Genomic DNA, 21,239 nt, shown 5'->3' with positions numbered 1-21,239 from the left:
ATACTACTGCTCTACTAATTCTAGCATTGCTTTTTCTTCTCTTTATTTTCTTTTTTCCCTTTTTCTTTGGTTTTTAGCTTTTAGGAAATCCTCTTCTTTGTGACCACATAATAAAAGGGCAATGAAACCTCAACCCTGCGCCACTCAATATCAACCCACCCCTTTCTCTATACGCCGCCCTCTCTTCACTCTCACTATCCTTTGAGCCTATTCTTGATATAATAACTAAGGAGTCGTTAGTTCGAAGGTATAACGTATAATAATTTTAGGATATAATATAAGATTATTTTATTTTATTTTTGGTTAGAGGTATTAGATAGTAATTGGATTATTTATTTCACTACTTATATTATAGTGTGATATGATAAGTTATCTCATATATACGGGTGAGATAACCAATTCCAAAATAATTTATCTTTGGATAAATAATCTCATGATAACTTGTTCATACCAAACGACTCCTAACAATCTATAGACCTTATTCTTACTTTTGTAAGATATAAAAGTTTTTTTCAATAGACATTTGACTTAAGAAAATGTTATTGAAGCAGAATTGCGAGAAAATTATGATAGTTAAATAACAAAATATAGAGGTGTTGGACTATAACATATTAAGTTACTATAACAAATGGCGATTACGTCTATTGTTGGAACATATTGAACAGTTATACTAAGGTTAAGTTAAAATGATCCANTTTGGTTTGGTTTGGTTTTCCTCTATTCGGTTCGGCTTTTTTCGGTTTGGTTATTCGGTTGTATCAATAATTAATAACATATATAACCAAAGTAATAATATTTAATCCCTTAAATATACTTTCTAATATAAATCATAAGTAAAACTTAAAACACAATACTTATAAGTATACCTATTATAGATGTAATTCAAACATAAAATATAAACGTAATCATCATGAAAAACAATAACCAAAAAGGGACAAAAGTGGTTAACTCCAACTTAATTCTATGCCTAAACATTATATATATAAAATTCGGTTTTTTTTGGTTTTTCAGTTTTTATTTTTAAAATCCAAAACCAAACCAAAAAACCAAACAAAGTAATTTATTAATCCAAAACCAATCCGAAAAACGAAAAAACCAATTCAAATAAAAATTCGGTTTGATTTGGTTTGGTTATTCGGTTTAATCCGAATAGTGCACATCCCTAGTTGGACTATAACATACTAAGTTACTATAACAAATGGCGATTATGTCTATTGTTGGAACATATTGAACAGTTATACTAAGGTTAAGTTAAAATGATCCAGGCAGATTCTTGAAAGGCTGTCGAATAATCTGTTGGATTACCCGTTAGCCAGGGGGCATTAGGGCGGACCCAGATAGTAGAAGTTTTCATTAATCTTGCCAGAATTGTTTATACTTGTAAAGACACCTTGAGTAAAACTGGACGATCTACTATTATCCTAGACCTACTCCTCAAGATGTGCTTTTAGAGGAACATGAACACATTATAACTAATAGTTATAATGAAAAAGAAATCTATGAATGGAACATAGATGGTTATACAGATAGACAGATTTATATAACGGTACATAGAATGCTTATGTATAGCACTATCTGTAAGGCTAATAAGAATAGTAATAAAATTATTGCTGATATGATAACGACTGATTTTACTGGCCACTTAAAGAGCTGGTGGGATAATTATTTAAACCCTGAGCAAAGGGATAAGATTCTTCAAGCAGTAAAGCAAGAAGGAGAACAAAATCTTACCCAGAATGTTGTGTATACCCTTGTTCTCAATATAATAGAACATTTCTCAGGAAGATGGTCTGATAATAGCAAGACCATTAGAACTTTGCTCCAATACCTGTGTATACCCTTGTTCTCAATATAATAGAACATTTCTCAGGAAGATGGTCTGATAATAGCGAGACCATTAGAACTTTGCTCCAAAACCTTAGGTGCAAGACCCTCACATCTTTCAGATTTTATAAAGATGTCTTCCTTAGCAAAGTTATGGAGTTACCAGAATGTAATAGCTCTCATTGGAAATCCAAGTTTGTAGATGATTTACCATTTCTATTTGCCGAAAGAGTTTGAAAAACTCTTAGAGGAGATAGTCATAGTATTTACTATGACAGTTATACCTATGGAAAACTCATAAGTGCTTATGTACAAGAAAGACTTTCTTTACGCAATGAAATCAAGTTGAATCAACAAGTTAAAAGGCATCGTCTTAAAGACAACAATTAGGAGAATTCTGTGAACAATTCTCTTTGGATATCCCTAAAGCAAGTTCCAAAGATAAAAAAGTATTCTTCTAAGGACAAATCTTCCAAAAAGGATTATAAAGCATGGAAGAAAAGAAGAATTGAAAAGAAAGATAGAAGGGCCGAATCTTACAAAGAGAAGAAGAGATTTTATAAATCTAGACAAAAATTTAATAAATCAGATACTTGCCACAAATCTGGAAGATTTGGACATTATGCTAAAGATTGCAGAGTCAAGGAAAAGATAAAAAACCTTGACATAGATGATAATATCAAGGACTCTTTATGCAAAATCCTGCTAAATCTGATTCAGGAAAATTAGAAACTGAGTACAGTAGCCATGAGGAACCCTCTACAAGTGAAGATCTACAAGCTTTTCACCAGGAAGATTATATGTCATTAGATGATGATTGTTTGCATTGTTAGCAAGGGCTAACTTGCGATAATAAGGAAGAAGAAGATGATCTTTATAAGATCTATTCCCAGTTCAAGGAATTAAGCATCAATGTCATTAATAATGATAAAGTCATAGAGCTCTTACAAATTGTTAAAGATCCGAAAATAAGAACCCAGATTATTGATAAAATTAGTGATGCTTTCACTTCCCAAAATCATATCACAAAGGATGTCCCTACCAAAGAAGGTTCATACACCATGACTGATGTCAAGAATCTCTTATTAGAAAGAATGATGCTTATAGGTTCTCCTACTATGATCAGTGATCTAAAATAAGAGATTAATAATCTCAAGGATGACATTCATCGTTTAAAAGAAAAGAATGTCACTATAGAAAATAGACCTGATAATATTAAAAGTCTTAAAAATCCGAATAATAGTTCTGAATCTTCATATAGAGATGAAGGTGATAACTTTCTTCAAACACTTAAGTTTAAAGAGAAGGATAAAGATAATTTTTTACAAAATCTAAAATCAATTACTTCTCAAAATATTTATACAAAAATAACTTTGCTTATTGACTATAATTATATAAAAAAAAGAGTTTACAGCTTTAATTGACAGTGTTGCTGATTTGAATTGCATACAAAAATGATTAATCCCTTTTAGATATTTTCATAAAACTATTCACAGTCTTAGATCTGCTAATGGTAGCAAAATGGGTATAGAATATAAATCACCCAATGCTTTTATTTGTAAAGGGAAAAAATGTATCCCGCAAAGTTTTGTTTTAGTAAAAGATATTACTAACCAAATTATTTTAGGAGTTCCTTTTTTAAATGATATTTTACCCCTAACTTATTGGAATAATAAAAAAATTGTAGGAACCTGGGAAGAAAAACCTTTTACACTTGAGTTTATAACTAGACCCTTTACTAGAATGATTAATGAGCTATCTTCTAAACTGATTTTAAAAAATCAACAAGTCAACTTTATAAAAGAATAAATCAACAATATTGAAGTTGATACTGTTTTACAAAATTCAAAACTGCAAGAAAATATATCTTTTCTAAAAAACCAGTTCTCTCTTCAAATATGTGGAGATCACCCAAATGAATTTTAGAATAGAAAAAAGCATATGGTCAGCCTTCCTTATGAGGACAGTTTTAATGATACTAATATTCCTATTAAAGCTAGACCTTGTCAAATGAATTCTGAATATTTAGAATTATGCAAAAAAGAGATTGATTCTTTGCTTCAAAGAGGCCTTATAAGGCATTCTAAGTTGCCTTGGTCTTGTACAACTTTTTATGTTAATAAACATGATGAACAGGAAAGAGGTGCCCCCAGGTTAGTTATTAATTATAAACCTCTTAATAAAGCTCTTAAATGGATTAGATATCCTATCCCTAATAAAAATGATCTACTTGATAGAGTTTATGATGCACTTATCTTTTTTAAATTTGATTTAAAATCAGGTTATTGACAGATTCAGATTACTGAATCAGACAGATATAAAACTGTTATTAATGTTCCTATGGGACAGTCTAATGGAATGTTATGCCTTTTGGCTTGAAAAATGTTCCATTAGAATTTTAAAAAATTATGAATGATATTTTCATACCTTATAACAATTTTATAACTGTTTACATAGATAATATCTTAGTATTTTTCAAAACTATGGAAACACATTTTAAACATTTAGATTTATTTCAAAAAATCATTATTCAAAACGGATTGGTTATTTCTAGTCCAAAAATGGCATTGTTTCAAACAAATGTTAAATTTTTGAGACATTACATTGAAAAGGGATAAATTAGTCCAATAAATAGAAGTATTGAATTTGCTTCTAAATTTCCTAATATATTGACTTAGAAGACTCAGTTACAAAGATTTCTTGGAAGCCTCAACTATGTTGCCCCTTTTATAAAGGATCTAGCTAAAGATACAACTATCTTATATGATAGATTGAAAAAGAACCCTCCGACCGAAAATAATAGTCATACTGAGCGATTCATGGAATTAAGTCTAAGGTTAAAAATCTTCCTTGTCTTACATTAGCTAATCCAAATTGGGAGAAGACAGTTGAGACTGATCCTTCAGATATTGAGTATGGTGGTGTTTCAACACAATATTGCCCTAACAATAAGCAGGATTACATTGTTCAATTTTATTCTGGCAAATGGAATAGCAATCAGAAAAACTATGCCACGATAGCAAAAGAGATCTTGGCTATTGTGAAAAGTGTTTTAAAATTTAAGGGAGATTTATATAACCAATTTTTCAAAAAAATAAAAACAGATTGCCAAGCTGCTAAATTCATGTTTAATAAAGATTGTAAACATGATGTTTCAAAACAAATGTTTGCTTGATGACAGGCTTTATTAGCTCTATTTAATTTCGATATCCATTATAAAAAGGGTTCAGATAATAGTTTGCCTGATTTTCTTACAAGAGAATACTTAAACTAATTCTTTCCACCTTAATGACAGGATGAGACCTTCATGACCTCCACCCTCAAGGAGGGGAAGAGGGAAAGCAGGAATTGGCAGAGGTAATATCCTCGCTCAAGTGGGAAATCAAAGGTTAATAGTAGCAAATATTGCTTCTACAAGTGGTCTTGATATAGACCATCCAATGTACAAGGAATTCTTGGATTTTATGTAATTCAAACAAGGAAAGGATAATATTCCTCAATCATATTCCACAGTTCTCACAGATGAAGAGAACATAGAAATATTTGATCAAAATAATAAAAGAGAAGTTATACTTCTTCTTGAACAAAGTGATTTACGATGAAAAAATGACCCATGGCAAGTAATGCACATGTATCTAGATTCAGTTTATTATACCACACATGCTTATAAATACAAGATGCATTATGAGATGATACTCTCAGCAACAGGGTCTGGTGAATTCCAGCATTTCTACCCGGCCAACACTAAAAAAGTTTATAACTTTTCAAAAATTATAATAAAAAGAGTTATGGCTCCAGAAGAATAGGGAATGAGCCTATTAAAATAAAGGGATTATATCCATCCAGATTCAAAAGGTGGCAGTAAAATGTAATTACTGGGACTATATGGATAGCTTTAATAGATCTTTATTATATGAAAATTCTAATCAAAAGCATTCTTGTTTTATAAAAATATGCTCTCAAGTTATTAACCAATCGATTCGAAATTGATTTTGTCAATGGTGGACTTTATATGATCTCTCAGTAAAAATATTACCAGAACCTTACAAAGGATTAAATTCTGAATAGGTGGATATCTCCCCTAAACTCATAAGTTTAGAGAAGGATAATATATTCTTTGAAGGTATGTTCTTAATGTATTTTTTTTTTTATAGAATTCTCAATCCCTTGGATCATGAAATGGTCTGTAGAGGTTAATAGTACCCTTGAAGGATTCCCATGTTTACAGAGGACTTTTTATACAATGTTTTGAAATAAATTAATACAAAAATACCTCGAAGGAAAAATTTATGGTCAAGAAATTTAGATTTAATTAATATAACAATGGATAAATATCAAAATACAGAAAATCAAAATCACAAATGGATGATCTTAGTCCATTCAAGCTGATTGCAAGAAAACTTCAGATGAAAAAGGGATTGATATCCAAATCAGAAGCAATAGCTTTATACATGGAAGAAGTAAAAAGAGATTTAATGAAAAATCTCGACATAGATGTAAGGGATATATCAATGGCATTAGCTAGCCACACCAATGATGATGAATAATCATGCATGGTAGGAGAAGCACAAAGTGCTAATAGCAACGAAGAGGTTGATATTGATACTCTTCTCTAAAGAATCCAAGACCAAGTGGAAGAATCTTCCAACAACACCGCCTGCAAAGACAAAGGAAAAGAAAAGGTGTAAAATAAAGAAGGCCCCACAAATAAAATAATTGGGGTAATAAGTCAAAGACTTTAATAAAGTTAAACGAAGGCCATAATAATAGATGTAGGCCACATTTTCTAGTGGAAAGACCATGTTTGTTTGTCGGTCTTATCTTTTTCTTATTGGCCATTGTAAATTGTGTAGGCCATATTATCTTATCGTTTTAGAATTTTCGACCTCTATATAAGGAGACGAGATTTTCTTTAGTGAGGCAGGTCTTAGAACCCNTCTTCTGTAAATCTTTGAGTTTTTTTAATAAAAGCTTTCAGTTTGGTTCATACTTCAAGTTCCTCAGGAGTGCTACTTCAGGTACATTTTAAAATTTATTTATTCTTATCTTTATGTGCTTAGCCTAAATGATATGCTAGACTATTTGTGTTGGACTATAACATACTAAGTTACTATAAGAAATGGCGATTTTGTCTATTGTTGAAACATATTGAACAGTTATACTAAGGTTAAGTTAAAATGATCCAGGTAGATTCTTGAAAGACTGTTGAATAAATTTGTTGGATTACCCGTTAGCCAGGAGGGCTTTAGGGCAGACCCGGATAGTAAAAGTTTTCATTAATCTTGCCAGGATTGTTTATACTTGTAAAGGCACCTTGAGTAAAACAAAAAAATTATCTTTTTCCTTCTATTTAAAATTAAGCGTTTGAAGAAAGTTATCACCTTTATCTCCATATGAAGATTAAGAATTATTATCCGAATTTTTAAGACTTTCAATATTATCAAGTCTATTTTCTATGGTGACATTATTTTCTTTTAAACGATGAATGTCATCCTTTAGATTATTAATAATAAGTAAAACAATAAATATAGAGTCACAGACATAGAAGAATAAGAAGTTACACAATTACTAAATAATATTACTAATAGTGAGAAGAGAAAAGGTGGAGGTTACAATTAGCCCCTACTCTCCATATATAGTGTAACAATAATTGGATATCTATTAACCTTTTACTCAAACAAAGTTCAAATATAAATCATCTAGTATTTTAAAGCATTATTTATTTTTCGTTAAGATTAATACGTCTGAATCTGAATGTCATCTGAATTTGAATGTCACATTTGAATAATTAAAATATTATCTGATCTAGATCTGAACACTAAATAATTAAGACTGTTTGTTTTTCAACATCTGAATATACATGATTTATTTATATGTATAGAATAAAAATACAATTTAAATAAAAATTAATCAAATATTAAAAATTAATATAAAGCCATTATTTGATTAGAAATAAACACTTATGCTTGCTAGTAATGGTGGAAATAGTTTGTAGTGGTGATGGTGATGGTGAATGTGATAGTTGTTGTTAGAGGTTAGTAATGATAATGGTGATAGTTGTGACGGTGGAGGTGAATGGTATTGTGGTAACTGTTATAATAATAGCAATTGGTGATGGTGTTGGTAGCTGTATTGGTGAAGTTGGTTGATGGTTAGTAATTGGTGGGTGTTAATGGTGGTTGCTGAAGAATGTGTGGTAGTTGATGATGTATTTTGTGGTAGTTGAAGGCGGTGCTAGTCATGATTATGGAGGTGGTTGATAGTAGAGATTGAATGTAGTGGTGGTAGTGACTGATAGTGGTGGTGGAGGTGGAAGCTGCAAAACGGGTAAATATGGTGGTGGTGGTGGTGACTGAAGAATGTATGGTAGTATAGGGGCAGTGTTAGTTGTGATGGTGAAGATTGTTGGTAGTAGAAAATTGATCGTAGTGATTTATAGTGATGGTGAAGATAGTGACTACCGAGGCAAGGGAACAATGAATACAATTATAATAATTGAGGAGGTAAGCGTGGTAGCATCTGACAATAATGGTTAGCAAATGTGGTAGTTGTGATGGAAGAAGTGGTTGGTGATAGATGACGGTAATGGTGGTTGATAGTGCTGATGGTGGTAGTGATAGTGATGGCAAAGGTAGTTAGTGGTAGATGACGGTAATGGTGGTTGACAATGTTGATGATGGTAGTGATTGTGATGGAAAATGTGGTTAGTGGTGGTGGTTGGTGATTGTGGATAGAGTGACGGTGAATATTATCCACACGAGAATACATCTTAGTGATATTAAGACTCTGTTTTAGATCTTAATGACTAAGACATATTCAGACCAATTAAGTGCTTAAATCTTAATGAAAACAGTTTCACTTACTAGTCTAATGTCTGAACCAATTAGATTATAATTTCTAGTAAGTGCAATCAAATGAATGCTCTCTAGCAAACACCATTAATCTATATTACTTAAAAACACGAAGTTCCTTATAAATGTTGATTGAACTTTTTTTCCTTCATTAAAAGATTTTACAATAGATAAAATTGTCATCGGCGATTTAAGTATGGAAAAAATATAAGCTACACTATAGTCCCAATGAGTGGATACCTCTTTGTGAAGAGTGAGGAAAGTCCATTTAAAGACTTTGTTACCACTCTCTCAGAGAACATGATAAAGGCTAAAAAAGATGGGAATGTAGCGATAGATTACGTCTACAAGATACAAATGAATTCTTTCTACGAGAGATTTGATATAAGCCTGAAAGCACTGCTACCAGAGTTGTGCAATGATGATCGCCTCGGAATTTTGATTCAAACGTGTGATAAGTTCTTATTCGATGAGCCCCTTAGAAAAAATCTAAACGTTTCTTCCTACCGTGTCAATACAAACTCGATCTTTGGGAAATGGTCATACATGAAGAACGCTGGGATTAAAGTTTTCTCTTCATGAATGATCTTATTATGCATGATTTGATCATATTTCAATAATATTTTTATGAACTCATGTCATATGAGTATTTTATGATATGATTCAAAGCTATGTTGATATGCATGCATTATGTTATGAATGATTTATGAATTAATGATGCTTTCGATTAAAGTATCAAACAGTTTTATGAAAACTGAGGCTTCTAATTGAAGTAACCCCTTATGAAAGAATGACATGATTTTAAGATACTTTTGATTGAATTACTTCTTACTATGAAAAGACTATCATGATTTTGATGCTTTCAATTAAAATGTCTCTTATGAATATGTTATGAAATCATGATTTTAAAGGAGCTATTTTTGTGATTATGAAACATTTGTGAATGATTTCATAATACTAGTGTCACGATCCAATGTACACCCTAGGTGTGATATGACGTATGAGGCCCGAGAGGCCATACACAAGCCGCTTGACATGCATATACACAATATAATAGAAATAAGATAATTCATATCAAAGTAAAGTGTTTGACAATATAGCATAAGTCTAACATAGTCTTGACAAGTCATCTATTACATCGAAGAAGTGGTCGGGACGTAACCTTTATACCATAAAAAACATTCGATACAAATTAAAGACATGTAAAAATAATAAAGGTGACATGGTCGTCGAAGTATGAGGACTCACCACCTCTACGAACTCCAATAATCACCAACTAGCCACGAGAGGAAGCATCACACCCTACATACGCCCTACATTAGTGAAACAATGTAGGCACAAGTATGAGTTAGTATATCTAAGTATGAAACATATGCATAAAACATGAAAACGTGATCATAAGGGGACATAAAAGAAAACATGAAATGCATGACCAAGCTAAACGTAGCAAAACAATTAAAGAGACATCTTAAATCATGAACATGATCAATGCATTTTGAAATCATAAGGAAAGCTTTATAAAATCTTTAAGGACAACTTAGTTCGTTTTGTGGGATATTTACTATTAACCGACATACACCACATGAGCTATAACGTGGAATCTAGTGTCTTTCTCCCACGCTAAAAATATAACGCCTCATAACCTACCTTAGACACTTCAGCAGAAAAAGGGGTGAACCAGAAATTTTTGGTGAACCACAGAGACCTTCACAGGCCGTGGATCACCACACGAGTCAAGGGAGGGCTCGTAGAGGAAAGACAGAACCACCCAGGCTCAGGCATTAGACCATAGATCCCTCCACAGGCCGTGGTGACGTGTGTGGACCTGAGCCAGTATACTCCCAGCCCAAGTGAAGAACCACAGTGGCCTTCACGGTCCGTGGTCCTTCACATGGGCCGTGGTAGGGCTCGTGGATGGACCCCCCAAAACGAGTAGACCTTGCCCAGCAACCACAACATACTTGACGGGTCGTGGTTCCTTTGACAAACTGTTAGTGGCTTCGTGGATGGGCCTCGTCAGCTTTTAAGTTAGGGTCGTTTTGGTCTTTTCCCCTATGCGTTGGACATTTAAACTATGTCGTTTAATACCTAAACTACGTCGTTTTACTCAGTTTAAGCCTAGTAATTTAGTCAGAACTTACCTAAATTGTTTATTCTTCAAAAATCATCAAACTTAGAGCAAAAAGAGAAGAAGGAGTCGACCAGCCCCTCAAGAAAAAACATAAGGTTTTTTTCAAGTTCTAGCCCAAAAATCGAAGGATTTCTCCATAGATTTCGTCACCAGGTATGTGGGATTCACTAGTGGAATCCTTTCATCCACTTGGTCCCTAGAATTCATTCAGATTCTTGATTCTCCATATATTGTTTAGACCTAGCCTTAGAAATTGTTGTGATTTAGATGTTATAGTATTCTTAATCGAATTGTCATATTTTCGTGGAAACGTTGCTTAGTTCCTTGCATGAAAATCAGAACCCTAGTTGTGTAGATTCTCTTAGTTCATGAATTACACTTGCTAGACCAGTTAAATAGATAAACATGCCTTAGATTTCAAATGTTACATTGTTAGTACCTAAATGTTGCATTCTCAGATATGCATGTCAGAATATTGAGCTATCCCATATTTCAGTTATGTTATGTCATATATATTTCCAGTTGGGAGTAGACTTAACACCGAGTTGGACTAGGGTTCAGCGTACGCTCATAGTCCCAGAACTACGTACCCCCGTAGGATTATAAGCCCCTTCTGTGGGCATCAAATTTAGTGACCACACTAGTCATGCCTTTATACCCCTGGCAAGGTATATTGGGTCCTCTCGATGGGGCGTATACATCGGACTCCGTGTTTAGTTCACGTGGTTTTATGTCGGTTAATAGTAGCTCCCACAGTCAGACTCTAGTGCATTTGACTAGGTATTCAGTTTATACTTCAGTATTCAGTCTCAGCATGTTATGTTTATAATCAGTACTTCGTCATTGCATTCAGCTCAATTGTCAGTTAAAAATTCAGTATTTACATTCTGTTCAAATTATATCTTTGCTCAGTTATGCTTTGTTTAGCTTATGTATTTTTTCTGCTATTATTTATATCTTGCATGCTCAGTACATTTCAAGTACTGACACATACTCTACGCTACATCCTTTCATCATGTAGGTTCAGGGATTCAACATCCAGATCACGCATAGATCGGTTCTCGATCCGTATTCAACAGCTTCAGTAGTGAGTCCTCATACTTCGAGGACAATAGACATGTTTTTCATATTCAGTGTTTTATTTCAATTTTGCTAGAGTTAGCTGGGGGCATGTCCCAGCAACTCTAGTCAGTAGAGGCTTTTCAGACATAGTATTAGATTCAACTTTAGCTTTTGAGTGATTGTTCAGTATCACAAAACTCTTAGAAAGTCTTTTTATACATTCAGATAAGTTTTGGGTGTTCCCCACTATCAGTTATCTATTGTTTAGCTTCCGCATAATATATTTTTTATTTGGTTATTCCCAGTATGCTTAGTATATGCCAGACTCGGGGTTAGCTTGGGGTCACTCGTGATTCTAGGTCCCATGTTACGTCAAGAGGGTAGCCTCAGGGTATGAAAAACTTGGTATTAGAGCATTAGGTTTAAGAGTCCTAGGATGTCTGAAAGCCGCACTAAGTAGAGTATCTTTCATGGGTGTGAAGTGCATCACATTCTATGAGAGGGAGGCTACGAAGTGTTTTGAGAAAAACTTCACTTTCTTTGCTATTCTTATCATGTGTGAGGTATGATCCAACTTCTCATTTCTAATCCTTCGTTATGTGTTTCAGATCATGCCTCCTCGTAGAGCTTACGCACGGAATGCGAATGCACACAATGCTAATGCAGTTCCTCCAGTCCCGAACCATAAAATTACGNAAGTACTGACACATACTCTACGCTACATCCTTTCATCATGTAGGTTCAGGGATTCAACATCCAGATCACGCATAGATCGGTTCTCGATCCGTATTCAACAGCTTCAGTAGTGAGTCCTCATACTTCGAGGACAATAGACATGTTTTTCATATTCAGTGTTTTATTTCAATTTTGCTAGAGTTAGCTGGGGGCATGTCCCAGCAACTCTAGTCAGTAGAGGCATTTCAGACATAGTATTAGATTCAGCTTTAGCTTTTGAGTGATTGTTCAGTATCACAAAACTCTTAGAAAGTCTTTTTATACATTCAGATAAGTTTTGGGTATTCCCCACTATCAGTTATCTATTGTTTAGCTTCCACATAATATATCTTTTATTTAGTTATTCTCAGTATGCTTAGTATATGCCAAACTCGGGGTTAGCTTGGGGTCACTCGTGATTCTGGTCCCGTGTTACGTCAAGGGGGTAGCCTCGAGGTATGAAAAACTTGGTATTAGAGCATTAGGTTTAGGAGTCCTAGGATGTCTGAAAGCCGCACTAAGTAGAGTATCTTTCATGGGTGTGAAGTGCATCACATTCTATGAGAGGGAGGCTAGTTTTGAGAAAAACTTCACTTTCTTTGCTATTCTTATCATGCGTGAGGTATGATCCAACTTCTCATTTCTAAGCCTTCGTTATGTGTTTCAGATCAGTCCTACTCGTAGAGCTTACGCACAGAATGCGAATGCACACAATGCTAACGCAGTTCCTCCAGTCCCGAACCATAAAATTACGAATGCAGAATTTCAGAATGCGATTCAACTCTTGGCTCAGAGTATGACTAACTAGAATAATCAGCAGGCTTCAATTCCTGCAAACACTAATAGTGGATCAACTGTAGCTAGGGTTCGAGATTTTGCTCGGATAAATCCGCCTGAGTTTCTAGGGCCGCAGGTTGGTGAGGATCCATATAACTTCATTGATGAGATCAAGAAGATATTTATGGTGATGCAAGTGACTAGTAATGATAGGGTGGAGTTGGCATCCTACCAACTTAAAGATGTGGCTCACATATGGTTCACGCAGTGGAAGGACAATAGGGGTGCAGATGCAGCTCCTGTGACTTAAGAGTGTTTAACCGGAGCTTTTTTGGATAGGTTCTTCCCAAGGGAATTTAGAGAAGCTAAGGCACAAAAGTTTATAAACTTGAAGAAGGTTTCAATGTTTGTCCAAGAGTACGGGCTGAAGTTCACACAACTCTCCAGGTATGGTCCACACATGGTTGATGATTTGAGGGCACAAATGAGTAAGTTTCTATTTGGGGTGTCCTATCTGGTGAAGACCGAGTGCAGGAATGCTATGCTTCTAGGGGATATGGACATCTCAAGACTCATGACTCACGCTCAATATGTTAAGAGGGATAATCTTAGGGAATTGGCTAAGGATAACAAAAAGGCTAGAACAGGTAACTATGAGTACTCTCAGCAAAAGTCGGGCGGTGGGAATCGCTCACAGTTTTAACATAAATCTACAGCCCCAACACCTTTATCAGCTAGTGCTCCATCCCCTAGGTTTCTATAGGATCAGAAGGTAGGGCATTAGGCTCTAAGTCTCAAGGGAATACTTTAGGTAACAGGACTTTCCCAACTTGTCCAAAGTGTAGTAAGAACCATCCGGGTGAGTGTCTTACAGGCAGGCAAGGATGCTTTGGGTGTGGTCAGTCTGGCCATAGGTTGAAGGATTGTCCTTCTGCCAGGCAGGGGCAATGAGGTAACAATAATAGGGCTCAGTCTACAGCTCCAACAACACCAACATGTCGCCCAACTTAGCAAGGTGCTTCATCTGGTACAAGTGGCGGTCAGCGCCAGAATAGATTGTATGCTCTCTAGGCTCGCCAGGGCTAGGAAGATTCTCTTGATGTGGTCATTGGTACGTTACGAGTCTTTAATTTAGATGTTTATGCGTTGTTAGATCCAGGAAATACTCTTCGTAAACTTCAGTGTCAATCTAGAAACTCTCTCAGAACCCTTCTCAGTCTCTACTCCAGTTAGTGGCCCAGTTATAGCTAGACGGGTATATAGAAATTGCCCTGTCACAGTCTCTTAGAAAGTCATCTCTGCAGACCTTGTAGAGTTAGAAATGGTAGACTTTGATATCATTTTAGGCATGGATTGGTTACATTCATGTTATGCCTCAGTTGATTATAGAACTAGGATCGTTCGGTTTTAGTTTCCAAATGAGCCAGTCTTAGAATGGAAGGGTAATTGTTCGGTGCCTGTAGGTCGATTTATCTTTTACCTTAAGGCCAAAAAGATGATCTCTAAAGGGTATATCTACCATCTTGTTCGGGTCAAGGATTCAAATTCTGAAACCCCAACTCTTGAGTCAGTTTCTGTAGTAAATGAGTTTCCAAAAAGTGTTTCCAGAAGATCTTCTCGGAGTTCCTCTGAAAAGGAAAATCGACTTCAGAATTGATCTCCTTCCAGATACCCAGCCTATTTTGATTCCTCCTTACAGAATGGCTCTAACTGAGCTTAAGGAATTAAAGGAACATTTGAAAGACCTTCTAGATAAGGGCTTCATCAGACCCAATATATCTCAATGGGGTGCTCCAATGTTATTCGTGAAAAAGAAAGATGGTGCTCTCAGGATGTGCATTGACTATCGTCAGTTGAATAAAGTCTCCATCAAGAACAAATATCCTATCCCCAAGATTGATGACTTCTTCGACCAACTTTAGGGTGCTAGTCATTTTTCAAAGATAGACCTCATATTCGACTATCATCAGCTCAGAGTCAGAGATAGTGACATTCCGAAGACAACCTTTAAAACTCGGTATGGTCATTATGAATTCATAGTTATGTCTTTTGGACTAACCAATGCTTCTACAACTTTCATGGACTTAATGAGAAGGGTGTTCAAACAGTATTTGGACTTGTTCGTCATTGTCTTTATTGATGATATCCTCATTTATTCTCGAAGTGAGAAGGTGCATGCGACTCATCTGAGAGTTGTTCTGCAAACTCTCACAGATCGCCAATTATTCGCTAAATTCAACAAATGTGAATTCTAGTTATAATTAGTCACTTTCCTTGGTCATGTGGTATCTTGCGAAGGAAACCAAGTGGATTTTCAGAAAATAGAGGCAGTGAAGCAATGACCCAGACCCACCTCTCCAACAGGTATCAAAGTTTCTTAGATTTAGCTGGTTATTACAGGAGATTTGTTGAAGGATTTTCATCCATAGCTTCCCCATTGACCAAGTTGACTCAAAAGAAGGTCAAATTTCAATGGTTAGATGAGTGTGAGAAAAGTTTATCAGAACTGAAGTCTAGGTTGACTACAACTCATGTCTTGACTCTACCAGATGGTTCAAACAATTATGTGATTTATAGTGATACATCCAGGGTCGCCCTAGGTTGTGTGTTGATGCAGCAAGGTAAAGTTATAACTTATGCTTCTAGACAACTTAAAGTACATGAGAAGAACTACCCGACTCAAGACCTCGAGCTTGTAGTCTTAGTATTTGCCCTAATGATTTGGAGACATTACTTGAATGGTGTTCAGAGATCATAAGAGCCTCCCATATGTGTTCACCTGTAAAGAGTTGAATCTTCGTCAAAGGAGATGTCTTGAATTCCTCAAGGACTACGATATGAATGTGTTTTACCATCCCGGTAAGGCCAATGTAGTGGCTGGTGCTCTCAGCAGACTGTCTATGGGTAGTGTAGCACATGTTGAGGAAGAAAGGAATGAATTAGCAAAAGATATTCACCGGCTTGCTCGCTTAGGAGTTGGTCTTACTGGCATGTTAGATGGTGGTGTTATGGTTTAGAATAGATCAGAATCTTCATTGGTAGCGGAAGTTAAAGCAAAATAGGATAGTTATCATGTATTACTTCAGTTGAAAAGTGTAGTTCATCAACAGAAAGTTGAGGTTTTCTCGTGAGGAGGAGATGGTGAACTTCGTTACCAGGGTCACTTATGTGTTCCTAATGTGGGTAAGTTAAGACAACAGATCCTTACCGAAGCTCATAACTACAGGTATTCCATTCATCCAGGTGCCACTAAGATGTACCGTGATCTACGAGAAGTCTTTTGGTGGAACGACATGAAGAGGGACATAGTTAATTTTGTGGCTAAGTGTCCTAATTGTCAATAGGTTAAGGTAGAACATCAGAAACCATGAGGTATGACTCAAGAGATAAGAATTCCTACATGGAAATGGGAAGTGATAAACATGGACTTCATTATAGGTTTATCTCGTACTTGCAGACATCATGGCTCTATTTGGGTGATAGTAGACAGAGTTACTAAGTTCGCTCACTTCTTGGCTGTCAAGACTACAGATTCAACGGAGGACTATGCTAAACTCTACACCAATGAGATAGTTAGGTTACATGGGGTTCCCTTGTATATCATTTCAGATAGAGGTCATCAATTTACCTCTCATTTATGGAAATCTTTTTAGAAAGGTCTTGGTACTCAGGCAAATCTCAGCATAACATTTCATCCACAGATGGATGGTCAGGCAGAGCGTACCATTCAGACCTTAGTGGACATGTTGAGAGCTTGTGTGATCAATTTCAAGGGTAATTAAGATGATCACCTATCTCTCATAGAGTTCACCTATAATAATAACTATACACTCCAATATTTAGATGGCCCCTTATGAGGCATTATATGGGCGTAGATACAGGGCCCCGATTGGTTGGTTTGAAGTAGGTGAAGTAGCCTTGATTGATCCGGATTCGGTTCATGAAGCTATGGAAAAAGTTCAGCTCATCAGAGATAGACTAAAGACAGCCCAGAGTCGTCAAAAGTTGTATGCAAATGTGCGGAGAAGGGACTTAAAGTTCCAATCGATGATTGAGTGTTCCTGAAGGTGTCACCTATGAAAGGGGTGATGAGATTCGGCAAGAAGTTGAAGCTCAGTCCTAGACATATAGGTCCTTACACAATCCTGAAAAGGCTTGGTAAGGTAGCTTATGACTTAGAGATGCCAGCAGAACTAACAGCGGTTCATCCAGTCTTTCACATTTCCCTGTTGAAGAAGTGTGTGGGTGATCCAGCATCAATAGTACCATTAGAGAGTGTGGCTGTAAAGGATACCCTCACTTATGAAGAAGTGACAGTTGAAATTCTTGACCGTCAGGTTCGTAGGTTGAGAAATAAAGAAGTCGCTTCAGTGAAGGTTTTGTGGAGGAGTCAGTTGATGAGTCCAAGATTTGGACTCATTTAAGGCTTTATTTTGATAGATTTAGTGTCTTCAAATGCTTATTTTGTGCCAATAACTAATAAAAAATCCTCGATTTCCAGGTATTTCGATTGAGAAACAAAGTAAGGACACTAATTTGTAACAAGGAACGAAGTGAGCAGAAAGAAGGAAGAAAAGAGAGTCTGACGAACGCCAAGTCCATTAGGCGAGTTGCCGAATGGCCATTTGACGGCCTAAAGTTCCAGTGTGCCAAGCACTAAAGGAGAAAATCAAGTTGGCGAAAGAAAGGAGCAGTCGGTGGATCGCCGAGTGATTCCGCGATGCATAACTAAATCGCCCAAAGTTACATACCTGAAGGATGCTGAAGACCAAGGCAAAAGGGCGATGGAAAGGACCAAATGGCGGATCATCGAGTTTATCAGTGAGCCTGACTTACTGCGCCGAATGGTCCTTTGCAGCATATTTTTGGCGACTATAAATACATTTTCAAACATTAAGTTTCGTATCAAAATTTTTTTTGAACAATCTTTAGAATTCGTTTATTTTTCAGTTTGAACTCTGAGTATTGAGACAAGTTTTCCTTAGCTTTGAAGATTTGAAGTTTTTCATTTTTGAGAAATTGGAAGTGGGTTGAGATTCTTCAATTTGGACCTTTGTAAAGATGAAATCAATCATACCTAGTTGAAAGTAGGCACGTTGGACGGTTTGGCGAGCTGGGTCAAGCTCGCCAAACCACTCGGTGGTTCGCCGAATCCCCCTTGATTGCCTTTAATTTCATGCTAAAATTGAGTTTGGGTTCTATAACTTTCGGCGAGAAGCCTGAGTTCGCCGAGTGCACTCGGCGACTCACCGATTATTCTTGATCACCTTTTTTATGCCCCTAACCCCTAAAATGCACTATAACTTTGGGTGGGCTATCCTTTGCTCGTCGATTGCTATCGATGATTCGCCAAAAGGCCCTTCCCATTGCCGACATGCCAATTTTTCTGAGAATTTTTTAGCCAATGCTTTCGGCGAGTCCGATTTGTCTCGCCAAAGTGATTCTGCGACTTGCCAATCGATTCGACGAGTTTGTCTGCAACTATTTCCAGCAACTTTATTTGAACTATTTCTAACTCTTTTTGATGTTTTTGCAGATATGGCCAGAACTAACCTCGACATGCCGCCCTGTAAAAGAGCACAGGGCATAGTGATAAATGAAGGGAAAGCTAATCCTCTTAAAAAGGAAAAGACGGCACCTCCCAAGGAAGGCAAGGGTAAGGAGAAAAAACTTGTATCTAAGGCCACTGAGCACAACTCTGACAATGAGAGAGAGTCCATTAACTCCCAGGCTGAACTCTCCAAGCCGGATGATGACCAGCCCATGCAGTCTAGGCGAGCAGAGATTCGTGCTAGGTATCACCCAACAACCACTCCTCCTGTAGCTGGTACAGTGCCAGCTCCGGCCACCACCAGAGATGAGGTTTGAACTGAGGAGGTAGCTGCTACCGAGTCTAAGGATAGAACCGATGAAGAGTTGTTTGTTGCTGATGAAAAGGATTTTTATGAAGGTCTCATAGAGACTGAGGAGGCAATGGTAGATGCAGTTGTACAGATCTCATTAGCAGACACACCCATGGCTGACCTTAGTGGAGCTGGTATTGTTAATGTAACTCCGGACACTGATGCCCTGACAAATAGAGCGATTGCATAGACATGACTTCTTTTTACCTCCCTCTCTGTCTTCTTTTTATTGATTTTTGGATATTTTATTGCATTTGAGGACAAATTGATTTTTGTTTGTGGTGGGGTGAGGTATTTCCATACCTACATCTTGTGATTATGACTTTTTTTGTATATATTGGGTTTTGTGCTATATATTGTGTTTTGGCACTGTGTTGTGGATATTAAGCTTGTGGCTCCTTTTTTAATTAAAAATGGTTTTTAGACCCTTCTAAAAATTTTACCACCCTTCTTGATTGTGTTTGAATGTGGTTGTTCTTGTGCAAATTTGAGTATCGGTAATGATCAATATCGATTACTTGAATGGTGCTCTCAATCGAACAAACATGAATATGCGGCTACGATGAGGCCAAATGAAGGTACATCAATAATATGTGAACTTTTTGCATCTCGTTGTGACTAGCCGGTTATCGAATTGAGTCTCTTGTGATGAACATTGGACACTAGCGAAAGTGTGGAGTCTTGTTTGACATTCGTGTCAATGCCTTGTGTGATGAGCTTACTGTGAACCCTGTGTGATGACACCTAGAATTAGCCCCGTTGGTCCGGTTGACGAAGTGATGAAAGCTCTTGAAATGATCTTAGGCAACAATTTTGAAGAGTGAAACAATTTGACATTATACCTCTTTTGTGGCCTGCCTTGTGAGTGTGTGAACTTTGCTTGAACATCCTTTGAGCCTTACCTTTTTCTTGTAAGAAACTTGATGAAATTGTGACCTTTCTTTATCCATTCACCCATAATCGTCATGATTTGTGGTTTGTTTAAATATCCAACTTAGGCCAAAAGCCTAAGTTGGGGGTGTGGTGAAAAGATAAGGTAAATCAAGAAGTGCAAAGAAGCCCCCTTTTATCCATGATTGTGAAAAAGATGGAACTCCTCCATACAAAAAAAGGAGAAAAAGAAAAGAAGAATGAAAAATAAAAAGAATGAAAAAGTTTTGAAATAAATTTGTGAAAGTGCAAGAGAAATGGGGTGTCCGGTATTCCATGGAAAGTGAATAATGGGGTGAATTTTGAGCATGAATGAGAATGATAAAGAAAAGGAAAGAAAGTGTTGTCCATACCACATTTCATAAGGATAACAACCATTAATGACCATACATTTACACTTAGCCCCGTTACAAGCCTTGAAAAGTCCTTTTTTATTTATTTTGAGTGAGCTAAAACAAGTGTTGATTGGAAAATAAGGGAAAACCTATGGGTGAAGTCATACATGTGTTCATCTTTGTGTGTGTGAGAGTTGCATGTGATTCCGAAACTATAAATTTTTGAACCATTGTGTGTGAATATGGAATCATTCTTTGTGTGAGGGCATTTGAGTACCTTCATTGAGCTTGAACTTGCATTTGAATCAAGTATTGTGAGCTTGAGATTCTTTGGTAATAGTGAGTCACAACTTGAGTCTTTGAGTGCATAATTGATCCTTGCATGAGTAAGTTGAGTCTTGTCGTGTGCATTCATGATTGAGTCTTGTGTAGCACTGTTTGAGACATCCTTTTGAACTGCTGAACTTGAGTTTTACTTGAGGACAAACAAAAGTTTATGTTGGGGGTGTTGATGAGTCCAAGATTTGGAATCATTTAGGGCTTTATTTGGATAGATTTAGTGTCTTCAAATGCTTATTTTGTGCCAATAACTGATAAAAAATCCTTGATTTCCAGGTATTTGGATTGAGGAACAAAGCAAGGACACTAATTTGCAAAAAGGAACGAAGTGAGCTGAAAGAAGGAAGAAAAGAGAGTTTGGCGATCGCCAAGT

The sequence above is a fragment of the Solanum stenotomum genome, chromosome 10 (genome assembly GCF_019186545.1).
Source record: "Solanum stenotomum isolate F172 chromosome 10, ASM1918654v1, whole genome shotgun sequence".
In the NCBI taxonomy this organism is placed as follows: domain Eukaryota; kingdom Viridiplantae; phylum Streptophyta; class Magnoliopsida; order Solanales; family Solanaceae; genus Solanum; species Solanum stenotomum.
Note: the sequence above shows the minus strand (reverse complement) of the source record.